This window comes from Ictidomys tridecemlineatus, chromosome 3 (genome assembly GCF_052094955.1).
Source record: "Ictidomys tridecemlineatus isolate mIctTri1 chromosome 3, mIctTri1.hap1, whole genome shotgun sequence".
Taxonomy (NCBI): Eukaryota; Metazoa; Chordata; class Mammalia; order Rodentia; family Sciuridae; genus Ictidomys; species Ictidomys tridecemlineatus.
Window position 1 is genome coordinate 88,462,420 of NC_135479.1, and position 24,935 is coordinate 88,487,354.

General features: G+C 39.6%; 1 protein-coding gene across 4 annotated transcripts in view; it reads left to right on the plus strand.

Annotated features, from left to right (window-relative positions):
- The first annotated feature begins 2,749 nt into the window (after positions 1-2,749).
- Positions 2,750-24,935, plus strand: part of Pls1 (plastin 1) — a 117,434-nt gene continuing 95,248 nt past the window's right edge. For 2 of the 4 annotated variants that reach the window (XM_021728296.3, XM_005328041.5), the window contains exon 1: positions 2,750-2,869. The gene's annotated coding sequence lies outside the window, so the exon portion shown is untranslated. Of the gene's footprint in view, positions 2,870-3,110; positions 3,132-17,969; positions 18,093-24,935 lie in introns of those variants that run through there. The other 2 variants (XM_078043455.1, XM_078043456.1) reach the window with 2 other exon arrangements.

A 24,935-nucleotide genomic window follows, 5' to 3' on the forward strand; every position in this document is an offset into this window, starting at 1 on the left:
GAGAGAAAAGTAATTAACATTTTATATCTTGGTTTTCTCACATATAAAATGAGGCTAATTTCATAGGGTTGCCATGGATCTTCAAGGAGAAAACACAAGTGCTTAAAATGATGAGAGGTACCCAGTAAGTCAAGAACTCTTAGCTATTGTTGTTATTGGTATTTTTTTATCAACAATTGGAATGCATCATTAGATCTGATTCATGTCATAACAAATACTTAAAATTGGGACTAAGCTAGAAAGACTGGAACCTAGGATTATTACCATGACTACAGTGTACTTGTGCCCACCAAGACTGCATCTCCTCTGTGTGAATTCTTCCTACCTGGTGCTATTACTTCAAGTATTTTCAAATGATTACTCTTCGAATTATCAGTAGAACACTTTTATCAAATAAGATCTTGTAATATGTAAATAAGTTGCGTTGGCTGGCCTGAGGTCCCTGCCCCAGAACCTTGTCTGTTTTTTTATCTTCCAGAAACCTATGGCTCCTATGAACACAATTTGAAAACCCTGCTCCTTATTGATGGTAATACAATCAGCCGAGCAGAGAACAATTTTCTTTTTTAAATAATGTACTGGTTATTGGGGCTGGGGTTATAGTTCAGTGGTAGAGCACTTGCCTTGCATGCTTGAGGCCCTGGGTTCGATCCTCAGCACCACATAAAAATAAATATTAAAAAAAAGAACGTACTGCTTGTGCATTTCCAATGATATACTCTATTTACTATTCAGATTTGGAAGATACTTTTGATAAACACTCTAGTTTTATCATTCGCATATTACAAGCCCTATCTTTGGGTTGGTTACTTTTTCGATGGCTGCCTCAGACATTTTATATTGATTACTTTTAGCTATCTCTGGAGGGCAGCTTTATTTTGCTTCCTTCACAATCAGGTCACACTTGTTTAGTTTGCATTTTCTCATGAACTTATCTTGGTCAATATTTCCACTAAATATGAAGATCCTAAGATATTTGATTTTTTTTCTTTCCAACTTTATTGAGGAATACTTTATGTAAAACAAACTCCATGTATTTAAAGTCTACAATTTAGCTTTGACAGTTCTGTATGTAGTGAAAGCATCACTATGATTAATGAAGAGAAAACTTCCATTACCTGAAAAGGTTTTTGGGGGTTCTGAAGGTTGAACAGAGGGATGCTCAGCTACTGAGCCACCTCACCTGCCCTTTTTATTTTTTATTTTGAGACAAGTTCTTGCTAAATTGCTGAGTCTGGCCTTGAACTTGTGATCCTCCTACCTCAGTCTCCTGAGTGGATGGTATTAAATGCATGTGCCACCACACCCACAAAGCCCCCCTACCAATGTGCATCCTTTCCTCCATCCTGGCTCTAGGTAATCACTTATTTTTGTCATTATAGGTTACACTTCATACAAATAGAATCATAAGTATGTATTTATCTCTGGCTTTTTCAACTCAGCAAATGATTTTGAGATTTGTCCATGTTGAAGCCTGTGTGAGTAGTTACTTCTTTTTCAATGCTGAGTAACATACTCCACTGTATAGGTTTACCACAATTTGTTTTTTCATTCACTTGTTGATGGACAGTTGAGTTCCTTCTTGACTGGGGCTACTGTGGAAAAAAAAAACTGCCTATGAACAAAGACTTTGGGCATATATTTCAATTTCTTTTGGATAACCCTAGGGATATCTGTGTTGCACTTTTTAAGAAATGTTTTGTGAGACCTTGCATTCTCAACCCGTCTGTGTATCCGGGCTCAGATAAAAATACTAAATTTTCATGTTTCTCTAAGTTGAGGCTCACCTACTTCCAAATTAATTCCTCATCCCATTCTTTTGGGTTCTTAAAATAATTTCAACCTCCTCCTTTCTTCTCCAGCCCTGTTACGACCATGTCAGGGTTTCTTGGGTGCCCCTTCTGTATCACCCACAGTGCTGGGTGCAAAGGGGGCAAGCAGGACTCTGAGTTAAAGGGGCAACAAGATGGGTTGGGGATGTGGCTCAAGCTGTAGCATGCCACCCTCGCCTGGCATGCGCAGGGTGCTGAGGATCGAAATCAGCACCACATAAAAATAAAACACCTCAAACTAAAAAATAAATATTTAGAAAAAAGGGGGGAGGGGCAACAAGATAGGGAGCAGCTCTGTTCCCTGGACTGCACTAAGGGACCCTGGAGCTAGGGATTATGGTGCAGGCAACATAGGTGAGAACTCTTGAAACTGCATTCCATTCACCTGACTCACGTGCTAGAAGAAATATCCCACCTTTGTTTGATGACAGTCTTTAGGTATTTATTTATTTACTTCAAACAGGTGTGGCTGGTATATGACAAGGAAGTGTTATGTGAAATCTCAAAAGGAAAGAAAACTTTTTCTTTCATAACAAATAGCTTTTCCTTTGACCTATGGCTTTCAACATGTGGTACCCAGACTAGTAGCAGCAGTTTCCCCAGAGAACATTCTAGAATACCAAGTATCTCTCCAGACCCCCCTGAAACTCTGGGTCTAGTTTAACAAGCCCTCCAGGTGATGCCAATGCATACTTGAGTTTAAGAGGGGGTAGAGGGTCATCTTTGGGGTTGGTGAAGGTAGGGGAGGGTCTCCAGGGATGACACGTCCCACCCACCTCCTCCTCGCTCCTTCCCCCTCCCCGCACCTGCAGCTTCTTTCATCCTCCTGCAGAACCAGGTTCTTAGCTGGAGGTCCCCTCCCTGAAAGCTGCAGCCAAAACCCGGCGAGTGGATTCCGAGTTTGCGAGCCGGGGTAGCCGGCCGCGCATGCGCGGTGGGGGCGAGCGCAGCAGCGGGGCGGGCGCGCAGAGGTAGCTGCAGAGTCGACCTGCGGGGCGCGGGGATCCCCAGCCGGAGCTGCAGTACGGTCGCAGCAGGTACCAGGCGTGGGAATGCGGGAGTCGGGGCCCTAAAGGCAGGCAGGACCGACCGAAGAAAAGCAAAGCTTGACTTCCTCGGGGGGCAGTCAGAGATCCTCGCCAGCCAGGCTCTCCCCGCCGTGCGGTGCGGCGCCAGCGGATCTCCGGACGCGCTCTGCCCACTTGGGGCAGCAAGAAGTGCCCGCAGGTGTTACACCGTGTATTTGCACTATTTAAACAATATGCATGAGACGTGCGTTACTATGCATCTCTGCATAAAGTAAGACATTTGATTCAGTCTTCTGTTTTAAACTTTCGGTGGCTGTTCGCGAGATTTTCTGGATCAGTCTTTTTCGTTTGAATTCTGTGACTTGATTTATGTGTCTTTGGCCTTTTGGTGCATAGGATCAATAGGGCTAGAATGAAACTGCATTCGTGCTTTCTGGGTTTGGTGTCTTTCCTGGAGCATGGGGGCCTCTGGATGCGGCATGAGAAATGTCAGTTTTCAGCGGATTTTCACTGTCAAACTTTTCCAGTTTCAGCTGCATTTCAAAGTACTGACTTTACAGAATCCCCTCCCCTTTACCTTTCAACATTACAGCTTTTTTTTTTTAAAAAAAATCTTCATTTGGTACTATTAAAAGAAGTTCTCATACTTCATCCTTTGTTTATCCTGTCACATTTTATGGCTTCTATCGATATATATTTCACTTTGGGGCTGCCATACTGGATACACTTGTAGGAGGCTAAAGCTGTGCTGCACAAATTTCCTAGAGAACCTTTTGAACCCTAAGCACAATTTCAGGGCAGGAGGCAAAATGAACCCTGTGTAGGAGTCAGGAAGAAAGCAAGTGCTTTTGCATCCTGCTCTTCCCTTGGAATCAGCTTCTCTTTAAATTGAATTCTGTAGTGAAATTCTACAATAAAGTTAAATTATAGTAAAGTTAACTTTGTGATGTGCGAGACACATTTAGAAGTAGTTTAGGAAAAAGAAAAGTTCAGGAAGAGAAACAGAAAGGGGATATTTTTCCTCCTACTTTCCCCCATGATGAATGTTTTAATGGCAGAAATTATATACAGTTGGTCCAGTTTTGGACTGCAGGGGCCTTCGAGGTCAGCCAGTTCAACTGCTTCAGTTTACAAATGAGAAAACTGAGACCAGTGAGGTTAGATGACTTGCTGTGGCCACCCAAGTCCCTCGTTGGCAAAACCGGACCCGAGAACCAGGTTTTCTGATTTCAGGGATCTTTTTACCGCTCCCTGCTGAAACTCCTCTCATCATTTGAATAGGTTATTAAACTTTCTTTTCCACTTTCTCATGTAGTTTGGTTGGAGCAGAAAACTAGCTGTGTCTAGCTAGTACTTAGCTTGCCGGTACCTTATAAACTCCTTTCAAGAAGTGTCACTCAAGCCCCACCTACGAATTTGCTGGTCTTGAAACCAAACTATCCTCCTTCTTTGGCCTCGAATGCTTGTTTGCCTTTATCCCTGTTGAAGTCTGTCCATGTTGCAAGATGTTTCTCAGCTGTAACCTCTTCCTGGAAGCCTTCCTTGATTGCTGCAGCCATAAGTAGTTTGCCCCTTTAGAACCCTGTAGTACTTATCACTGTCATCTGTGCTGCTGGTACCACACTGTGTATGGTATTGTGAATTATATTTTAGTACACAATCCTTATTTTCTGACCAGGAAGTTGTCAGGCTGTGTAAACTCTTGAAGGTTAAAGCCTGTGACTTAAACATCCCACTCAGCGCTAAGTACAGAGTATATTCTCAGCCACTGTTTGTAGGAGGGAGGAAAATGAAGCACCCATAGTTTTCTGAAGGATTCGATGCGGGTATTCTGATTTACAGGAGAGGCCACCTTAGAGTGGTAGCAAACAGAGATGGAGTCAAACCAGCCAGATAGGATGATTCTCATATTTTGACAAGAGATTACAGATTGGGGGGAATGCTAGAGACAGGTAAAAACACAATGGTGAACAGCTGTCCAGAGCTTGGACTGAGCATGTGACTTGTAAATGCAAAGTGGAGTAAGAGTGATGTACAGGGCCAGGCATGGTGGCACACGCCTGTAATCCCAGCACTGCGGGAGGCTGAGGCAGGAGGATTGCAAGTTCAAGGCCAGCCTTAACAAATTAGCAAGACCCTATCTCAAAATAAAAAATGAAAGGGTTGACAATGTAGTTCAGTGGTTAAGCACTCTGGAGTCAATCACCAATATTGCACCCCCCCCCTAAAAAAAACCCCAAAAACCAGAAAGAAGCATTTAATGAAAGACTAGATTTAAAGGAGGAAAGGTGTGGAAAATTACTAGTTTCAAGTTTGGAGTGTTATTAATGGGCTTATAATATACTTTTTGTCTTATTAGCACTTCTGATTGGGACATGATTTCTCTTCTGCTTCTTACAGTTGTCAACGTAATTGTCTTTTTCACATTCTAGAGGATGATATTGACACTGTGATTCTTAGAATGTCTGGCACATTGCTTTACAGTATCAGAACTTAGTAGTTCTTGAATGAATAAATAAGTAAGTGTATTTTGACATGAGGAGGATGGGCAGTGAGGATCTTAGAGCTGGTAGGTAGCACTTTATCTGAACTGTCCCCTTGTTGGATAGAGGAGGAACTGAGATATTCTTAACTCAGTTGGTTAGTAGCATAGCCAGAGGTTCTGTTCAATTTTCTTCTTTACTAGGCCCCAGCCTCTTTCATTAACCCTTACTTTTCTAGGTTATGGGCACTAAGATTAATTTGAACTGGTGACTGGACAGTCAGGGTTGAGATATTCTGTGGATCGAAAACCCTCAGAAATCAAAAGGAGGATATTTAGTGGCTGATGCGAGATTGTCAGTATCATTGGAAGAGATGAGACACAGGGGACTGGCCAATTCAAAACTGGGTACACTGGGGACTTGGGAGTCCACAGGAGGGGGAGTTGAGGAAGAGTCTGGAAAGGTCATTGGTCGTTTAGCTTGTCAGAGGCAGAAGACAAACAGGTGGCCCAAAGTCCTTAGACTGAGAGTGTATACAGGACATCCTACTCCTTCAGGGGGTTGTGAGCCATGGGCTCAGGGAGCATGGCACTGAAGGGTGGTGTTTGTGGCCCAGGAATGTGATGTGGAGACAGAGAAAGGGAATTGCGATCAGACTGTACCTGGAAAAACAAGACAGAAGGCAGTGCTGCTGAACCCCAAATCCCAGTTCAAGAGGTGCTTTGGGATGTATTTGTTTGCTTGGAACAGATGTTGCAAATAGCTGTTTTGCAAGTCAAAACACAGCCTTTCCACTGAGCTGCAGGCAGCATTGGGGAGCTGTCTCATTTCTCTCCATTGAAATTCACCGTGATCAATCGCTTCTTCATTTTTGATCAGCAGTGATGTCTATTTTTATAAAAGTGTCAAGGAGAGAACAGTTGAGGGGACAGACTGAAAGAGCTTGAGATGTTTAGCAGGGGAAGGAAGGGTTGGCCTAGTTAAAAAGGGATTATCTTTACATTTTTTTTTTATCATTACATTAGTGAAAATTGATTAGACAAATGCAAAAATCAGGCGGTAGGTTGAAATTAATGCCTCATATACTTAAAAAGTGCCCAAATATTGTGTCCTAAAGTTTACGGTGGCCATGTGTAAGTTGACCATATCATGTAACTTTCTGAAGATAATAGATAGTAACATTTGTATTGGTAACTGGTTTAATAAAGTACTTTCCATGGATCCAACATTATATTAAATATATTTATACAAGCAATTTTTAATTTTTACAAACCATCCTATGAGGTAGGTGCAATTATTATTACCCTCTTTTTATAGATGAGAAAAACTGAAGCTTAGATAATATCGCCTGTCTGAGTTCACCCTGTTGACATGTAGCTGAGCCGAGATTTGACCCCAGGCTTACCTGACTGCAGGCACTGAGAGCTCAAATAATCAAATATCTTTATCTGTGGTTACTCTAACAGAAGTTTAGGATGGCTACAAGTTTTAGCTGGTGAAACTTCTAACATTTCTGTGAGCCAGAATTTAATCTGGGAATCAGAAAAGCGGTGATGAATATCTTTCTGACTTTTTATTCCATTTAGTCTTTATCTGCTTTTCCTTTGAAGCGTTCCTGGGTTTGGAGAGGGCAGCTTTTAATCCGGGACACCATTAAAACACATTCTGATTTGTCTCCCCTCTCATTTGGGGTGGTGTGGGATGAGTTGGTAGTGATCCATGGGGTGCCTCTAGAATTGGGAGGGTGGGGTGAGGAACTCACCTTATATAGGAGCCTAGGAAATCTTTGGGATTGTAAATGTGGTGTTGTTTTTTTCCCCCCCTATGGTGTTAGAATTCACTGCTGGAAGGAAGCTCTTAGAATATCTGTGGATCATGACTCTGGTCTCAGGCCTTTGAACTGTGGTCATAAATCCCCAGGGAGAATCCATACCTGAACCATGAATTCTCAAAATTAGAGAGTTCTGAAGTCAATGTGGGCTAGTTGGTGGTGGGCTAGTTGGGTATCTCAGGGAAGGTGCCAGGTCAGAGACAAATGTTGTAGAGGCCCTACTGCCAGACCCCAGATTTGACCATGGGAATGAGCTACTGAGTTGACTGTGAGAAAGTGTGCTCCTCTTCCTCCTTTTAGTGAACCAAGCTTCACCAGGAATTTACCTTCTCCTGGGAGTCTTAAAATGCAACCCAGGTGAGAGGTTCTAAAATGCAACCCAGGTGAGAGGTTCTGCTTCACCTCCCCTCCTCTCGCCTCTCCCTAGTGTATCTGTGTGTTCCCAGAGTCTCCGCCCCAATGGATATGAAGGGAAGGACCAGGTGCTCTGTCCTCCACCCTTTGCTTGTCTCAGTATCCCCAAACTCATCCGGTCATCCCCTTCCCATGCACCGTTTTATGCTGGGTGATGATGAAAATCAGGGAGAAAGAGAAAGAGGCCTTTGTGCTGCATAAGGGTTTATTGGTTATAAAATGGTTATACAATTTTGTTGCTGGAAACTTTGCTACTATATAAGGTCACATGAGATGTGAGGCTGTGTTAACTTTGATCATTTGATCATCTGGTTTCTTTTCAGTGCAACTGTGTCTGAAACTGTGCGTTTGCCTTTTTTTTTTTTTTTTAAGTGAGACTCCTGCATCGCTGCTTCTGTAAAAGCAAGTTGCTTTTTAGTAATTTACTGGGGTCATAGAAGGCAAGATTGAGAGATGATTAGGAGAGTTTTTCCTCTTATTTAAAAGACATTATATCAAAGTATTTTCCAGAGGAGCTAGAAATAGCTTCGTTCATAAAGTCCAGTTGGGAAGGAGACTTTAAACTTCATAAGAAGCTGAGTTTTTATGATTGATTTTTTTTTTCAGCAATTCACAGTTATAAAACCACAAGAATCTTTAGAAGATAACTCACATCACATGGGCCTGTCTCTGGTAGATAAAAGCTTATACATGAGAAACTCTTTTTTTGATATTAGGGTGGGTGGATGACTTGGTAAGGTAGAAGGTATGTGTGTGGGCTTCTTCATTATAAAAGTCAAGGATTTGGGGGTGTGGTTGACTCAAAATACTGGAGGAAAACAGATTTACTCTGTTATTGAGAAGCACAATAATTAGTTAAAAGATCCAGTTCCAAGAAATTACATTTTTTTTAAAATGTATTTATTTGTATAAGCTGACAAAAGCCCATTCAACTTTTTGGAAAACCAGAATGAGATTTTAGCACTGCTGCCTAAATAGAATTTGGATTAGATTTGAGTTTAAGATATCTGCATACATGCAGGAAGAGCAGGCATGTTGTGGACCAAAACCCGCTGGTCTAAACCTTCCCTCTTCAGCGAATGCTTATGAGGGGGCCCTCTGCAGTCCATGGATAAGTTCCTTGACAGGGAGCACCACTGTAAAATCCAAAGTGGATGACTGACAGTTTGTGGCCTAACGCTGATGTTGATCAAGCAATTTGAATGCCTTTAATAGAAAGTACAGGCTGTGTTCTCATGTTGTTTCTATAACTGGTACTCAGAATCTAGATTAAATTGTTAAAATAAAAGTTCCTTTGCGACTCATGGTGAACGATTGATGGCCTGGGTAGACTTTTTGTTTCATTTCACTTTGCAGTCTTCAGCACCGTCTTTTATGGCTATATTGATTTCTTTTTCCCCCACATTTTTTGTCCTTGATGATAAATATATAAATACTGCTTATAGATAAAAATCAATGCAAACTAGAATTTTGAGGTTTGATAAGTGAGTCTCTACTAAGGGTTTAATGCTACTCATCAATAATTTGGTGGAAAGACAATATCAAGTTAGTATATAATTGAACCTTTAGTCTGATATCAAGTTAGTGTTTATAACCTTTGTGAACAAAACAGAAAGTCTCAGACTCCTGCATTCTTTCACGGAACAACTCTCCCAGAATTCTCTCTTCCATCTCTCTCCCCAGGTTTAGTTCACTGGGACATCCTTGGTCTCGACAATGTTTTCTTTTTTTTTTTTTAAAGAGAGAGTTAGAGAGGAGAGAGGGAGAGAGAGAATTTTTAATATTTATTTTTTAGTTCTCGGCGGACACAACATCTTTGTTGGTATGTGGTGCTGAGGATCGAACCCGGGCCGCACGCATGCCAGGCGAGCGCGCTACCGCTTGAGTCACATCCCCAGCCCTCGACAATGTTTTCAAGAGTGGCCCAGTTCTTATAAAGTGTTATTAGGTCAGTGAGGTGCCAGCCGTGAAACGCAGCTCGAAAAACCCCACTGATGTTTTTTAGCAAAAATTGTCATGCAAATGAATTAATTTTGGAAAGATGACAACAGCAATTTGCTTGATTTTTTTTTTTTTTTAATCCTCAGGCAGCCAGGTTAAGTCCAAGAATTATCATCAGTGAAAAAAGATTATTTGAAAAATCTCTGAATATTTAGTGGTCAGCCAAAATGAGCCTTAGGGCAATTGAAAGTTTAGATACCACAAATCACTGACCTCTGGTTATAGCCATAGATGGGAAGTCAAAGTCTGAGATTGTTTCTGACCCCATTAGAAGGGAGGCTTCTGTTCAGTTGTGGGTTTGGTGATTAAACAATACAGTGAATGCAAAAGCAATTAGTAAACTGTAAGATAAGGAGGAAAGGTGTGTATTGACAGTTAAAATAGTTTTCTGACTTAGCTGCCTTTATTGATAAGTGGCCTAGGCTTTAAGAATGACTTGCCTGTTTGAAGTTACCCAACATAGAAGTGGCAGAGATTGAGCTCATATCTGTGTCTTCTAATTTCAGCATTTGAAAAAATATCAGGACTTAGCATTGGGAGCAGTGATGGGCAAGACAAATATAGGGTCTCTGACCTCAGGAATCTTCAGCGTAACTCTAAATCGAGTGTTTTTCCAATCTGTTTTCTTCTTTTTCTGACCAGAGTAAGTAATTTCTCTGTGAAATTTGTATTTGATTTTTTAAAAAAAATCCTGAAAATGATCTGTGAGTAAACCTCAACTGTGAAGCTCTTTAAGTCATTTCTGTTGCCAGAGGTGCCTTTAATAACTGCCACCTCAACTTAGGACCTCCTCTAACAGTCGTATTTTTTTTTTTCTAGTCTCTACTATGGAGACAGAGTTTGGGTGCCTCAGCATCCTCCTTGTTAATCAAAAGTTTCTTGCAAAAGATAAGTAAGGGGACAGGGCTATGAGTGAGACATGGTCCTTGCACTTGAGAGTTCTCAGTCAGAGGGAGGAGGCAAGACACAGGGACGGCTGCCTGTGATGAGTGAGAACCAGAAGGAACAGGGGGGTGAAGCTTTGAGGGAACCCAAATAGAGAGCAGTTAATTCTGTTGAGTGGGTCAAGGAAGGCTTCAAGGTGGAGGTGACTTTTGAGCTGAACCTTGAAAGGGAAGCATAAATTCAGTTGACAAAGAATAAAGCATTCCATGGAGAAAGGGGCAGCAGGAGGAAAGCATGGTGACAGAAAGAGCTGACCTTGCCGGAAAGTACAGGTGCTTCAGTGTGCTCGAAAATGGAAGTGTGCATAGGGGTCACCTGGAAACCGCGGGACAAAACAGGTTGCTGGGTCCAAACTCCAGTTTCTAATCCTGGCCCTCCTTTTGCAGGACTGGGTGCTCTACAATAGAGCGACATCCCCAGCTTTCTGTATTTTCAACACAGGGTCTTGCTAAGTTGCCCAGCTTGCCTCTACCCTGAGATCTTCCTGCCTCAGCCTGCTGAGCAGCCGAGATCACAGGTGTGCGTCATGGTGTGGGCTCAGTTTCTATTCCTTAGGTGTTGGGTAGAGTTGAATCATGTACATTTTAACAAGTTCCCAAGTGATGCTGAGGCTGATGGTCAGTTTTCTCAGGAAACCAGCCCTTTTCTTGTATTCCATGTTTAAAAGTAACTGTTGTTCGGCCAGTGGGCCATTTCTATAGTAAGTGGAACTGCCAGCATCAGCCAGATGTTAGGAATTGACCCAAACCAAGCGTAAAGGAATAGTATGCTCAAGAGATGTGCATTTGGATTTAATTTTGTTATTCTTTTTTTTTTAAGTGTTGGGTATCTCATGTATTTTTTTAAGTTGTTGATAGACCTTTATTTATTTATTCGTGGTGCTGAGAATTGAACCCAGTGCCTCCTCACACATGCCAGGCAAGTGCACTACTGCTGAGCCCCAGCTCCTTAATTTTGTTATTCTGTATGGAATATTAAGCTTCATTCAACAAATATTTTCGAAATGGCCTATAAGCTCTGAGCCAAGAAGTAGGACTTATACAACTACAGAAAGTTCTTTTTGTGCCCTCAGAATATCTACAGTCTTGTAGGAGAGTTAAAGCACACATCTGTGGCCACAGAACATGGACACTCGTGCTATGTGCTGTCAAAATATATAAAAACCAAATATGATAAGACTGAAATGGAAAGCTCACTTTCTAAGGTAATAGTTATGGCAGGGCAGAGTTGACAGGATGCTGAATTTTATGATATCCTTTGATGTTTTATGCATCTTTGTAAATGCATCTGATGAGGGAGCATATGTGTAGATAAAGAAAATAAAGTGGAGGGACATTTGAATTAAGCATTGAAGGGTAGACAAATGCTTACTGGGTAGAGTTTGGTATGTTGCTGTACCAAAAGAAGAGGCTAGGTACTTCATAAAGAAAAGAGGCTTATTTGGCTCACAGTTTCAGAGGCTGAAAGTCCAAGAATGGGCGGCCTCTGGTGCAGGCCCCGTTGGCTGTATCACAACATGGCAGAAAACGCCCAGTGCAGAAGGGGGGCTAAGCATGTAGGATGGCCTCTCTTTCTAAACCCACTCACTCCATGAGCCACCATTAATCCCTTCTGGGGTAGTTTTCTCCTTCTCTGATTACCTTGAACTAGGCTCCACCTCTTCAAGGTTTCCCCACTGTAATACTGTCATCCTAGGGACCCGTCTTCCAACCTTTGAGGGACACACTCAAATCATATTTAAAAATGAGCAGGGTATAATAAGGAGAGAATTCCAGACAAAGGGGCAGCAGATCCTCAGATTGTGGTAGGAGAGGGAAATGCAAGTTTGTCCAGTGGTGAGAACTCTGGTTCATTTGGAAAATACAGGAAGGTGTAGTTGGAAAGACATATTGGGGCCAGATTGTGGACCATCTTAGAGGATGAGGTTGTGGGTTTTAGACTTTATTCTATGGGTAATGTTGCGTTATAGGCTTATCTCAGGTTTACCCTGACCGCTGGTCCTTCCCACCCTCTGAAAACACTAAGGAGGAGGTAACCTGTTTCTTACAGTGTATTGATCTATAGTTAATATCATCTTGAAAGGACACCTGAAATGCTTTTCTTCTGGCTCTGATTATTTTTATTTATTTATTAATTATTTTGGTACAAGGGATTAAACTCAGGGGCACTCCACCGCTGAGCCACATCCCCAGACTGTTTTATATTTTTTATTTAGAGACAGGGTGTCACTGAGTTGCTGAGCACCCACTTTTGCTGAGGTTGGCTTTGAACTTGCGATCCTCCTGCCTCAACTTCCTGAGCCACTGGAATTACAGGCATGCGCCCCTGCACCCTTGCCTGACTCTGATTTTAATATGTGCATGTCAAGCATCTTCCAGGCTTGGGAAAAGTAATTCATTATTAGAGGCTTCTGAGTCTTTCAACACCATATGAAATATAAAAGGACAAACAATTGTAATTTTCAAGAGACAAAAATAAATCAATCTCTGGGGCTAGTGATTATAATACTTTTTCTGGATGGTTCCAGAAGACGGGGACATATAAAAGTTAAAGCTAAGGATATAAATGTGGGCCGCAGGCAATTGCTCTCAAGATGACTTCAAAGTGCTGATAGATTCCATGGTAAAAAGTAAGGGTGAATGGCAGTATGGTGTCTCTTCAGAATTGCTTTAATTATAAATTTCTTACTAGAAGAGCTTATCTCTGGAGAGTAGAGGCCTCTAAGGCCAGGACAGTCCTTTCCATTCATTTTTTTTTTTTTTTTTGTACCAGGGATTGAACTCGGGGGCACTCAACCACTGAGCCACATTCCAGCCCTATTTTGTATTTCATTTAGAGACAGGGTCATCTCACTGAGTTGCTTAGTGCCTCGCCATTGCTGAGGCTGGCTTTGAACTGCATGCAGTCCTCCTGCCTTAGCCTCCCCAGCTGCTGGCATTACAGGCATGTGCCATCCTGCCCAGATCCATTCATCTTTTGGGAGTCATGTCCACAGAAAGGAAAGATATCTGTGTCTCATTGGAGGTTTTGAGAATCTTTTGTGTATGACCCCTAAAAAGCATCCTGTGCTGAGGACCTACAATATGGTAGGGAAGAAAATAGATTCATGTCAACAGTTGTCACTGTGGTGCTGCTATGTGCTAGTGACTAACAGAAGAAGCCGTGGGTGAGTGTCTGGGACCCAGGTGACTGACTCACCCTTCTTGCCCAGGTTTACAGCTGAGAGGTTCTTTGGGTAGGAGAATCTTCAGGTCATTCAGCTTATCTGAACCTTGTTCCCCGCCTGCCTTCTGCTTTGTTATGGATTAAATAAATAGATAATTAAAAAGATACTATACTGGGCTGGTCTGTGGGAGAGCGCTTGCCTAGCATGTGTGAGGCACTGGGTTCAGCACCACATAAAAATAAATACATAAAATAAAGGTATCGTGCCCATCTACAACTAAAAAAATATTAAAAATAGATACCATACACATTTTAAGTCTAAATCTAATATTAAAGTTTATCCAATATAAGTCCTGTGGCCACATGGAGTGTGAACTTTGGCCGGGTGTATCTTTTTCATTTTGTGCCCCATTGCCCGATACATAGCTCCCAATGAGTTGTTGAATGGAGGGAAAAACTGAATTAATGAGTAGGTGAATCCACACTTATCTCCTCTCCCACTCTGCCATATCCTAGTACATTGTAGCTTCTTGCTTATAATGACTTTAGGTCCATGGTGCCTTATTTTTAGACTGTACTACTAACCCCCTTTATCTGTGGTTTTGCTTGCTGTGGTTTCAGTTACTGGTGTCAATTGTGGTCCAAAAATATGAAATGGAAAATTCCAGAAATGAGTCATAAGTTTTAAATTCTGAGGGTTACTTTAACTCAAGTACTTCAATCCCTCGACAGTCTGGTAGCCAAGATGACTACTAAGTGAGTAATGGGAGGTAGCATATACAGCATGGATATTCTGAACAAATGGATGATTCCACCTCCTGGGATGGAGCTAAGTGGTGCAGGATGTCATCCTGCTCCTCAGAATGGCTTCTGGGATATGAGCTACATAAAAATATTTATGTCATTCATCTCACTTCATCTCATCACATAGCCTACAGGAGAGTGAGCACCATGCAATGAGATATTTTGAGAAAGACAAAAACCATATTCATACAACTTTTATTATAAAATATTGTGATTCTGTTGGTTTTTGTGTATCTCTTACCAATTTATAAATTAACTTGTAAATAAATCAATTTGTAATAATCTTTTCTCATAGGTATGTATATATTAAGGTATGTATATATTAGAAAAAACCCATAGGTTTTCTTAATACACTGTTTCAGGTGGATAACTGGGGATCTTGGGACATATACTCCACAGATAAGGGTGGACTACTGTACTATTATTCCCAGATCTGTGTTTTATTGACAGAAAATATTGATACTATAGACTCTTCTAAGACTTGATAGAGAATTTAAAATATTAAGGACTATTGTGGTTTCATATGCATGCTAAACGAATCCTAGAAGTGAATAAAATAATATGTGAAAGTAATGCTTTACCTGAAGATAATGCTTGTATGTAAAACTTGCAACCCTGAAAAAAAGTGACCAAATGTAAAGGTTATATTCCGTTTGAAGTATCTTTTATTGTTTTAATAGTATTCAGATTAGAAATGTGAGCTGAGCACAGTGGTGTGCCCTTGTAGTCCAGCTATTTGGGAGGCGAAAGCTGGAAGATCCCAAGATTGCAAGAGTTCCAAACTGCCTGGGCAACAGCGATCCCAGCTCAGGGCGGGGTGGGGGGGGTGGGGGGTGGGGGGGTGGTAGGGTGGGGGGGGTGGGAGGGTGGGGGGGGTGGGAGGGTGGGGGGGGTGGGAGGGTGGGGGTGGGGAAATAAAAAAAGAATAAAAAGAGAAGCCGGGCATGATGGTTCATGCCTGTAATCCTAGCTGTTTGGGAGGCTGAGGCAGGAGGATTGCAAGTTTGAAGCCAGCCTGGACAATTTAGTGAGACCCTGCCTCAAAACAAAATTTCAAAAAAGTCTGTGGATAAAGCTCAGAGGTAGAAGACTTGCTAATATGTTTGATGCCCTGGGTTCACCCCCCACTACTGGAAAAAAAGAAAAAGAAAAAAAAAAGTAGGAGAGTAGTTTACAGAGAGGCTCAAAGAAATGTTTACTAGCATACTAATATGCCAGAAGTTTGGATGCATGTTTTTCTTGCAGTTAGAAGAGGACCAAAAGTTACTTATCCTTCCTAAGGTTTTTATAGTTTCTCCAATGTTAATGGTAGTTCAGTTCTTTTTTAAAAAATATATTTTTAGCTGTAGATGGACACAGTATCTTTATTTATTTTTATGTTATACTGAAAATCAAACCCAGTGCCTCATGAATGGGAGGCAAGTGCTCTACCACTGAGCCACAACCCAAGCTGGTAGTTCAGTTCTTAATCATGATGTTAGTTTTATTTTTAAAACTATTATATTTCCTGTTTATATGCTTTTGGAATGTCGAGGATGATGAACATTAAGCTTTCTAAATATTTAAATATTTTGTTATATTTTTCTTATGTGATATATAATATGCTATGAAGACTAAGTTTTAGCTGACATATTTCTGCAGGGTTAGTTTTAGATTGCTCATGTGACGAGGACAATCAGAGGCGATGACTGGTGGTGACTGCATTTTGAAGTGTATAAGTCATTTTTGCAGGTTAATTTATTATTAAATATCAGTGGATATATTCTGCATTCTATTTGACATTTTGGGCATTCTTTTTTTATTTTGGTGGTGGTGCTAAGGTTTCAACCCAGGTGAGTTTAATCCCCAGCCTACATTTCGAACACTTTTTTTTTTTTTTTAAAAGAGAGAGAGTATTTATTTTTTAGTTTTCTGCAGACACAACATCTCTGTTTGTATGTGGTGCTGAGGATCGAACCCGGGCCGCATGCATGCCAGGCGAGCACGCTACCACTTCAGCCACATCTCCAGCCCTCGAACACTCTTAAGGGAGGACTTCTTATACATGTTGCTGGTTGAATCTAAAGAGGATACAAAGATTTATTCAAAATCTATGTGCAATTTCTATTTTATTATGTTCAAAGACACTATAGTAAAGCATTACAAAATGAAACAGAACTTTTCAGGAAAATTAAGTTTCATGTTAACCAAACATTTTAAAATCTTGGCCTTAAATAGGATTAAATAGTATTTTGTCAGTGTTTTTGCTGCACATGATATTGTTTTTAAAAATAATAGCTTTATTGTTAATCCCAAAAAACCAAAGGCTGAATATTCTTTCTGATTTGCTGATGCTAACACACATGGTGGTAGGGGAGGGAAGAATAGAAGTTCATTGGATTAAACAGAGGAATGAAGGGAAGGGAGGGCAGATGGGAATGGGAAAGGCAGTAGAATGAAACAGACATCACTTTCCTATGTTCACATGAATGCATGACCAGTGTAACTCCACATCAAGTACAACCACAAGAATGGGGAGTTATACTCCACGTGTGTATGATATGTCAAAATATACTCTACTGTCATGCATATCTAATAAGAACAAATAAAAATAGTTTTACTGAAATATAATACCCTATACTTCATCTATTTGAAATATATAGCTAATTTTATAATATTTTATCACCTTGTATTCATTAGCGCTCCTCATCTCCTACCATCTAGGCAATGACAATTCTACTTCTGTCTTTATAGATCTGCCTGTTACTGAAATTTCACATAAATGTAATATGTAGCCTTTTGCAACTGGCTTAATTTACTAAGTGTGTCTTCAAGGATTACCATGTTGTATATATTAATACTTCACTTCTTTTTATGGCTATGAGTAGTATTCCATTGTGTGGATATACCAGAGTTAAAAAAAAATCTATCCAGTCATCAGTTGATGGACACTGGGTTTTTTTCTTTATGTTGGCTTTTATGAACAGTGCTGCTATGAGATTTATGAATTAGTCTTTGGGGGGCATTTGTTTTCATTTCTCTTGGGCATATACAGTACCTAAAAGTAGAATTGCTGAGCCACATGGTAGCTGCACATTCCTAGGGATTGCAGACTGTTCCCAAAATAGCTGCATTATTTTATATTCCTGCCAGCAAAGTATGAAGGTTCCTGTTGATCCACATCTTCACTAGTACTTACTACTTGTTCTTAATTATGGCCATCATGGTGGGTGTGAGGTGGTAACTCATTGTGACATTCGGAAAAATTATTAGTAGACTATCTTTTAGGACCATTTTAGATATGAGAAGTTTCCATGTGTCCCACACTGATGTACAGTTCACCCTGTTATTAACATCGTAATGCATCTGGCTTGATGCCTTTGTTATAATTAGTGAGATAATATTGTGCAGTATTATTAAAGTCTAGACTGTGTTCATAGTTCATATTCACATTTACTTTTTACCTAAAGTCCTTTTTGTGTTACAGGATTCCATCCAGGATATGGCGTTACATTAACCTGTATCATCTTAGATTCCAGTTGAATGGGACAGTTTCTCAGACTTTCCTTGTGTTTTGATGATCCTGAGAATTTTGAGGAAGAGTGATCAGGTACATCATAGAATGCCTCTCTGTTGGAATTTGTTCAACAACAACAGCAAAAAAATTAATGAATAACTTGTGGTGATTCTGGTTTTTAGTATCAGAGCAACTTTAGAATTTCAAAATATGCAACCAGAATTAGAAGTCAGCAGAATGTGGTTGGTAGAAAATTCTTGAGAATTTGGAAATTTCAGTTGCTTCTGGAAGAAGAGCAAAAATTTAACTGTAGTTATATTTCCCAGCAAGCGCTTGATCACATGGGAAGATGACCAGATTATATATTTTTATGACTGTCATTAGATAGCAGGTAATCTAAGGGTAATTTAAAGGTATATTTTTCATTCCTTTTAATGTTCAGTCTTTTTTTTTTTTTTTTTTAGTTGGGCACAATACCTTTTATTTATTTATTTATTTATTTTTATGTGGTGCTGAGGATCGAACCCAGTGCCTCACCTGTGCTAGGTGAGTGTTCTACTGCTGAACCACAACCCCAGCCCCAACATAGTCTTTTGTTTTGCATGTTATAAAGCATTAGTGGAAATTCAGACTGACTTTTTTTTTTCTGTAGTTGTAGATGGACAGAATGCTTTTATTTTATTTGTTATGTGGTGCTGAGAATTGAACCCAGTGCCTTACCTGTGCCACTGAGCCATAACCCCAGCCCTCAGATTGACTTTTAGAGAACTCTACATACACATCATGGCAGCCTCTGGAAGAAGCCTCCAGTTTGGAGGGAGCACTTCCACCTCCACCAGTTATTGTCCTCCTTTTGTACGGCAGAAGGAATGGAGGTTCAGAGAGGCTGTGATGTTTGGCTCACTGATGTTGTTACATCAGTAGTAGATCTGAGATTGTTACCCAGGACAATAGGAGCTCGTACTTAACTGCCTGCAAGACTCTGGAGTTTCCAGTGATTTTTAAATCGAGAATGTCTGAGGGACCCAGGCTTGAGTCCTTATCTTCATGGATATTTTTCTTCCAGCCAGAGGAGATTGCATCTCCCTGTTTGTGGCTCCACGTAATCAGTCTGTCCAATGAACAGAATACTTGCTGACTGCTAACAAAGGAGAACTTTATCTGGGGCCCTGCACCCTCTTGTCTGCTACCTTGTCTGCTGAAAATGAAAGCCCAGGTGTCCTTAAGCAGGAAAGGAGCCACATGGGAGAACAGCACATTCAGCTGCAGTTCTTGTGTCGTTGATGGTTCCACTGCTCACGTGTATCTCAGTCAACTCTCCAGTTTTATAAATTTTTTTTTTAAAATGCATTTGTGGCAGGATTTGGTTTTTACATACTTATTTTTGAATAGGAGCGGGTGTGGTAGTATTCTGTGAATGCACTTGAACTAATGAAGTTACATAGCTAACTGCCACAGGAAGACAGGGAAATTTCTTTTCAGTTCTTCCTTGTGAATTGCCCAAACTGGTTAATCACAGACTGATGGAAGATTTCTTTCTGTGGGGCTGGGGATGTGGCTCAAGCGGTAGCGCGCTCGCCTGGCATGCGTGCGGCCCGGGTTCGATCCTCAGCACCACATACCAACAAAGATGTTGTGTCCGCCGAGAACTAAAAAATAAATATTAAAAAATTCTCTCTCTCCTCTCTCACTCTCTCTTTAAAAAAAAATAAGTAAATAAAATAAAGGTATTGTGTCTAACTACAACTAAAATTATATATATATATATATATATATATATATATATATAAAATTTCTGTGTTATCAGCATATTGGACTTTCTGTATTAATCAGAATAGACTAGTGTGTACTAAAATCTTCATTGGTTTCTTGCTCACGTAAATGTCAATGTGCACAGACTGTTCTATAGGACAGCTGTTGTACATGCTGTGACACACATCAGGTGCTGTGATTTGTGTTGTGTGTGTGTGTGTGTGTGTGTGTGTGTGTGTGTGTGTGTGTGTATGTATGAGGTATTTTTTTGTCTTAACTGGTGGCTTCCAAATAGTCCCAGTGTGAGAGGGGAACTGGAGGCCCAAGTACCAGCTCTGAACCGGTTTGGCCTACATTAACACCAATCTCTTTTCACAGCTCATTGGTCAGAACTAACCAAAGGATCCTATTTCATGTGAAGGGGCAGAAAGTGAGTGGGGGAGCACATGGACATTGAGTGAATGATAAATGTCTTTTGAGCCACCATCTTTAAAATAAGAGAATTTGTTCAATTGGAAACAACAACAATAAAAAAGTTCTCCAGTAAAGATAGAAAAGTGTACTGAAATATTTAGTGATAATTACCTGATAATAAATTACAAGTGAATTTTGCCACAAGCTAATAAAATTTGTAATTTATGTATGGCTCATTCAGCAACTTGATTTCTATTTGTGAATGTGGCCACATTTTCCCAAGGGAATAAAAATGAGGCTTACTTCTTTTGTAATTCTTCAGGTGATGGTGCTGATGATCAAAGCTGGTATTTAGTATCTTCTAGGTACCAGTCTCTTTTGAGTGTTTTACATGAATTAAGTTATTTACATTGAGCACTGCAGTTTCCTTTCCATGCTAAATATTCTCTAATTCAATCCACTTGCCTTGTTTGAAATAGTACTTGGATTAGACCCAATCCCATGCCTATAGCTCCCCTATAGAAACAAATAAGGCTTCCTAGTTGAAGGTGACACTGGAAGTCATGTAGCTAGCACTGAGTACTGTGAGACCTAATATTTACTGTGATGCAGGTGCATAATTTGTGTGTGTGTGTGTGTAATATATATATATATATATATATATATATATAAAATCAGCAATTGAAGACTTTGTAAACTTTTCAGCAGTCCTATCAAAGAGTAAGATGTCATAAAGCCCATTAGAGGGTTTTTTAAATATAACTTTTTTCCCTATGTTAATTCTCTATTTTTTTTTGTGATGCTAACTTTTTTTTTTTTAATATACTACTGATAAAGCCTGCACTGCATTCCTCTGCTAGTTTGTCCTTATGGTCTATCTTTTCCCTACTTTTTCCTTGTGGCCTAAAATTCCACCATTAGAATTACAGGACAACAGAGATCGTGGCTGGGCTGTGCCAACTGGGGCAGGCCTTTCTTCTGTTTTCAAAAAGGCTGTGTGTTCTTTGAGAACAGTTACCTTTACCACATTTGAGGAGCCCCACCACAGGTTCTTCATGTTGACACCATAACTGTTCTTCAGATATTTACTGAATACAGTTTTAGGCCAAGCACTGAGCAAGGCCCCAGTGTCTTCAAAGAGCTCCCAGTCTAGCCCGGGGTTTGGTAATTTTTTTTTTTTTTACTTCCTTGTAAAAGGTCAAATAATAAATACTTGAACTTTGTGGACATATGGTCTGTCTCCCTTACCTAATGCTGCTCTTTTAGCATGAAAACAGCCCTGGATAATATGTAACCAAATGAGTGTGGCTGTGTTCCAATCAATTTTATGTATGGGCACTGAAATTTTAATTGCTTATAGTTTTCATGTCACTAACTATTATTCTTTTGATTTTTCTCCAACCCTTTGGAAATGTAAAAAACTATTCTTTTTTTTAAGCAATTTTTTTTTAGTTGTGAACAAATTTTTATTTATTTATATATAGTGCTGAGAATTGAACTCAAAGCCCTACGTGTCATTCAAGTGCTGTACCACTGAGCCACAACCCCAGCTCACGTAAAAACTATTCTTAGTTCACAGGCTATATGCAAACTGGCACTTGGCTGGATGTGGCCTGCAGGCTGAGTTTCTGACCCTCTGGCTCAGAACCAGCTCCATGTGGTTTTATTCTCACAAATAGTCAACTGCCTCAATGATTATTCATTCAGTCACATTATTTAACCATAATTAACTTCGTCCAGGTCTTTATTCAATAAACAGCTATCCCACAGTCGTTGTAAAAGAAATTCTCTCTTCTCCTCCCTATGTAAACTATATGTATATGTATGCACACACATGAATAAATATATTATTTTTGAGGGTTTTTTTTATCCTTAGTTCAATTTTGGTTGGTCATCTGGATCCAGAAATTTGTCCATTTCTTTTGAGGTTTCCTATTTATTTATTTATAATGGTTGAACCGAATAGAGATTTATTTTTATTACATAGGAAAAAGGCTAAAGGTAGACTGTTTAGGGTTTGTACAATATCTCCATAATGTCATTAGGTGATAATGAGCCATCTTTTATTTCTTCCCCCCAATTTATTGGTACATAGTTTTAGAAATATTCTCTGATGATTCTTTGAATTTTAGTAGTATCTATTGTAAAATTTCCTTTTTACCTCTAATTGGATCTTCTCTTTTTCTTTTGGTTTCTCTTTCATCTTTAATTGGATCTTTCTTTTATTTTGCTGTTTAAATGTCTGTTAAATCCATTTGTTCTAAAATATAGTTTAATTCTGTTGTTTCTTTGAATTTGGGGTGGTGTTAGATGATCTGTTAGTAAGAACAGGGTATTGAAGTTACCTACTATTATTGTAGTGGAGCCCATTTCTCCCTTTATGTCTAGTAGTGTTTGTTTAATAAAATTGGGTGCACTGATGTTTGATGCATGTGAGTTTATAATTATTATATTTTCTTGGTGAATCATTGCTTTAATAATTAGTGACTTTTTTGTCTCTTCTGATTTTTGGCTTAAAGTCTATTTTGTCAGATACAAGTATAGCTATTCTTATTTGCTTTGGGATTGCATTTGCTTGGAATATCACTTTTTATCCTTTTACTTTTTAAAAAAATTTTCTCTCTTTATATTTGTTTTATAACTTATTTATTTTTTTATATGGTGCCAAGGATTAAACCTAGTTCCTCATACATGCTAGGTAAGTACTCTACCACTGAGCCACAACTCTAGCCCTATCTTTTCACTTTCAGTCTTTCTTTGCAGGTGAGGTGAGTTGGATACTATTTTTTTAATCCAATTAGTCTGTGTCTTATAATCGGAGAATTAAGACCATTTATATTTAGGGTAATTATTGAAAGGTTTATAGTTGATTCTGTCTTTTTTTGGGGGGGTTGTTTTGAATATTTTATGTTCACTTCCTGTTTGTTTTAGATATTTGATGGTTTACTATATTTATAATGTTTGATAGTTCCTGTGTCTCATTTTGAAATCCAGTGAGATTTATGTGCATGTGCATGTGCGAGTATGAAACAACAGATCCCATCAGTGTATACAACTATAATGTACCAATAAAAAGTGTGGAGGGAAAAAAAAACTTTCTTCCCCCTCTGGGTATAGGATTCCTTAAGTATCTTCTGTAATGCTGGGTTAGTAGTCATGAATTCCTTAAGTTTATGCTTATCTTGGAAGATCTTTATTTCTTCCTCAGTTCTGAAGGATAAACTTGCTGGGTATCATCATCATCTTCATCATCGTCTTGGTTAGCAGTTATTTTCTTAAGAGGACTTGAAACTTCTTATTCCGTGTGTTCCTGGCTGTTAAGAGTTTCTACTGGGGCTGAGGTTGTAGCTCAGTGGTAGAGCGCTTGCCTAGCATGTGGGAGGCCTTGGGTTCAATCCTGAGCACCACATAAAAATAAATAAATAAAGATATTGTGTCCATTACAACCAAAAATAAATATTAAAAAAAGAGTTTCTACTGAGAAATCTGCTGTAATTTTGATAGCTTTGCCTTTAAATGTGACTTGATGTGTCTTGCAGGTTTTAATATTCTTTTTTTGTTCTGTACTTTTGGCAATTTGACCATAGTAGAATGTGAGAGGTTCTTTTCTGGTCATGCCTTTAAATGCCTCCTATGCCCTGGTTGCCTATGTCTTTCCCAAGATGTGGGAACTTTTCTGTTTTTTTTTTTTTTTTTTACTGAATAGGTTTTCTTGGCCCTTGTCACATAGCTATTCTTCCTCTTGTATGCGGATTATTCAGATGTTTGATCTTTTAGGAGATTTTTTTTTAACCTTTGTTGCTGTCTGAATGTATATTTTGGCAGAGTTTTCCTCAAGCTCCAGTGTTGTTTCTTCTGCTTGAAGTAGAATCTTGTTGAGACTTAGTGAGTTTTTGTTTTTTTTAAATGTAATTGATCTTGTGTTGTTCTTTTTCAAACTTATTCTCTCAGCGGCAGGGGGTGGGTGTGCTGGGGTTGTGGCTCAGAAGTAGAGCACTTGCCTAGCATGTGCAAAGCCCTGGGTTCGATTCTTGACACCACATAAAAATAAATAAATAAAAAATAAGGGTATTGTGTCCAACTACTAAAAAATATTAAAAAAAAAAAAGATACTCATTTGTACCCGGCATTGTCTTCCTTAATTGTTTCAATTGTTTATTTGTATTTGCTTGGGTTTCATGGAGCTTTTAAAAATAAGTGTTTTGAATGATTTTTGTCTGGAATTTCATACACTTCAATAACTTTAGCTTCTGTTAGGAACTTTTGCAGTTGTCATGTTGCTCTGTTTTTTCATATGTCTTTTGTTTTTAAGTTGAGATTTGTGCAACTACTGGATAAATCTATCTTCTACTGGTGAAAACCTTTTAAGTAGCTTTCCCTTGATGATTTGTGGTTAGGTTATTGCTTTGTTGTGCAGTGTCGAGTCTAATTCATATCTGACTTATGAGTGTAATTTCCTTGTGTCTCCTTTAGCTGTGATTAGTGGATTTTGACACAATGTGTTCCATGTTGGAATCTAAGGGACTCATTTTCTCTGTAGTTCTCACAAGAGTGGGGTCCTTTGAAAGTTTATACAGGTTTGGTGCAGACAGCAGCGTATGTGGGGTGTACCCTCTGGTTGCTCCTACAGTGAGAATGGCAATGGAAGCCCCTTTCAGGTGTTGGGGGGTTTCCTTAGGCTTTGGTGATGTTAGCTCTATTACCTGAAAGCAGTTCTGTCACTGACTGTTCCAGGGATGGTCCTGGAGTGTTCATCCTGTTTAGACACTG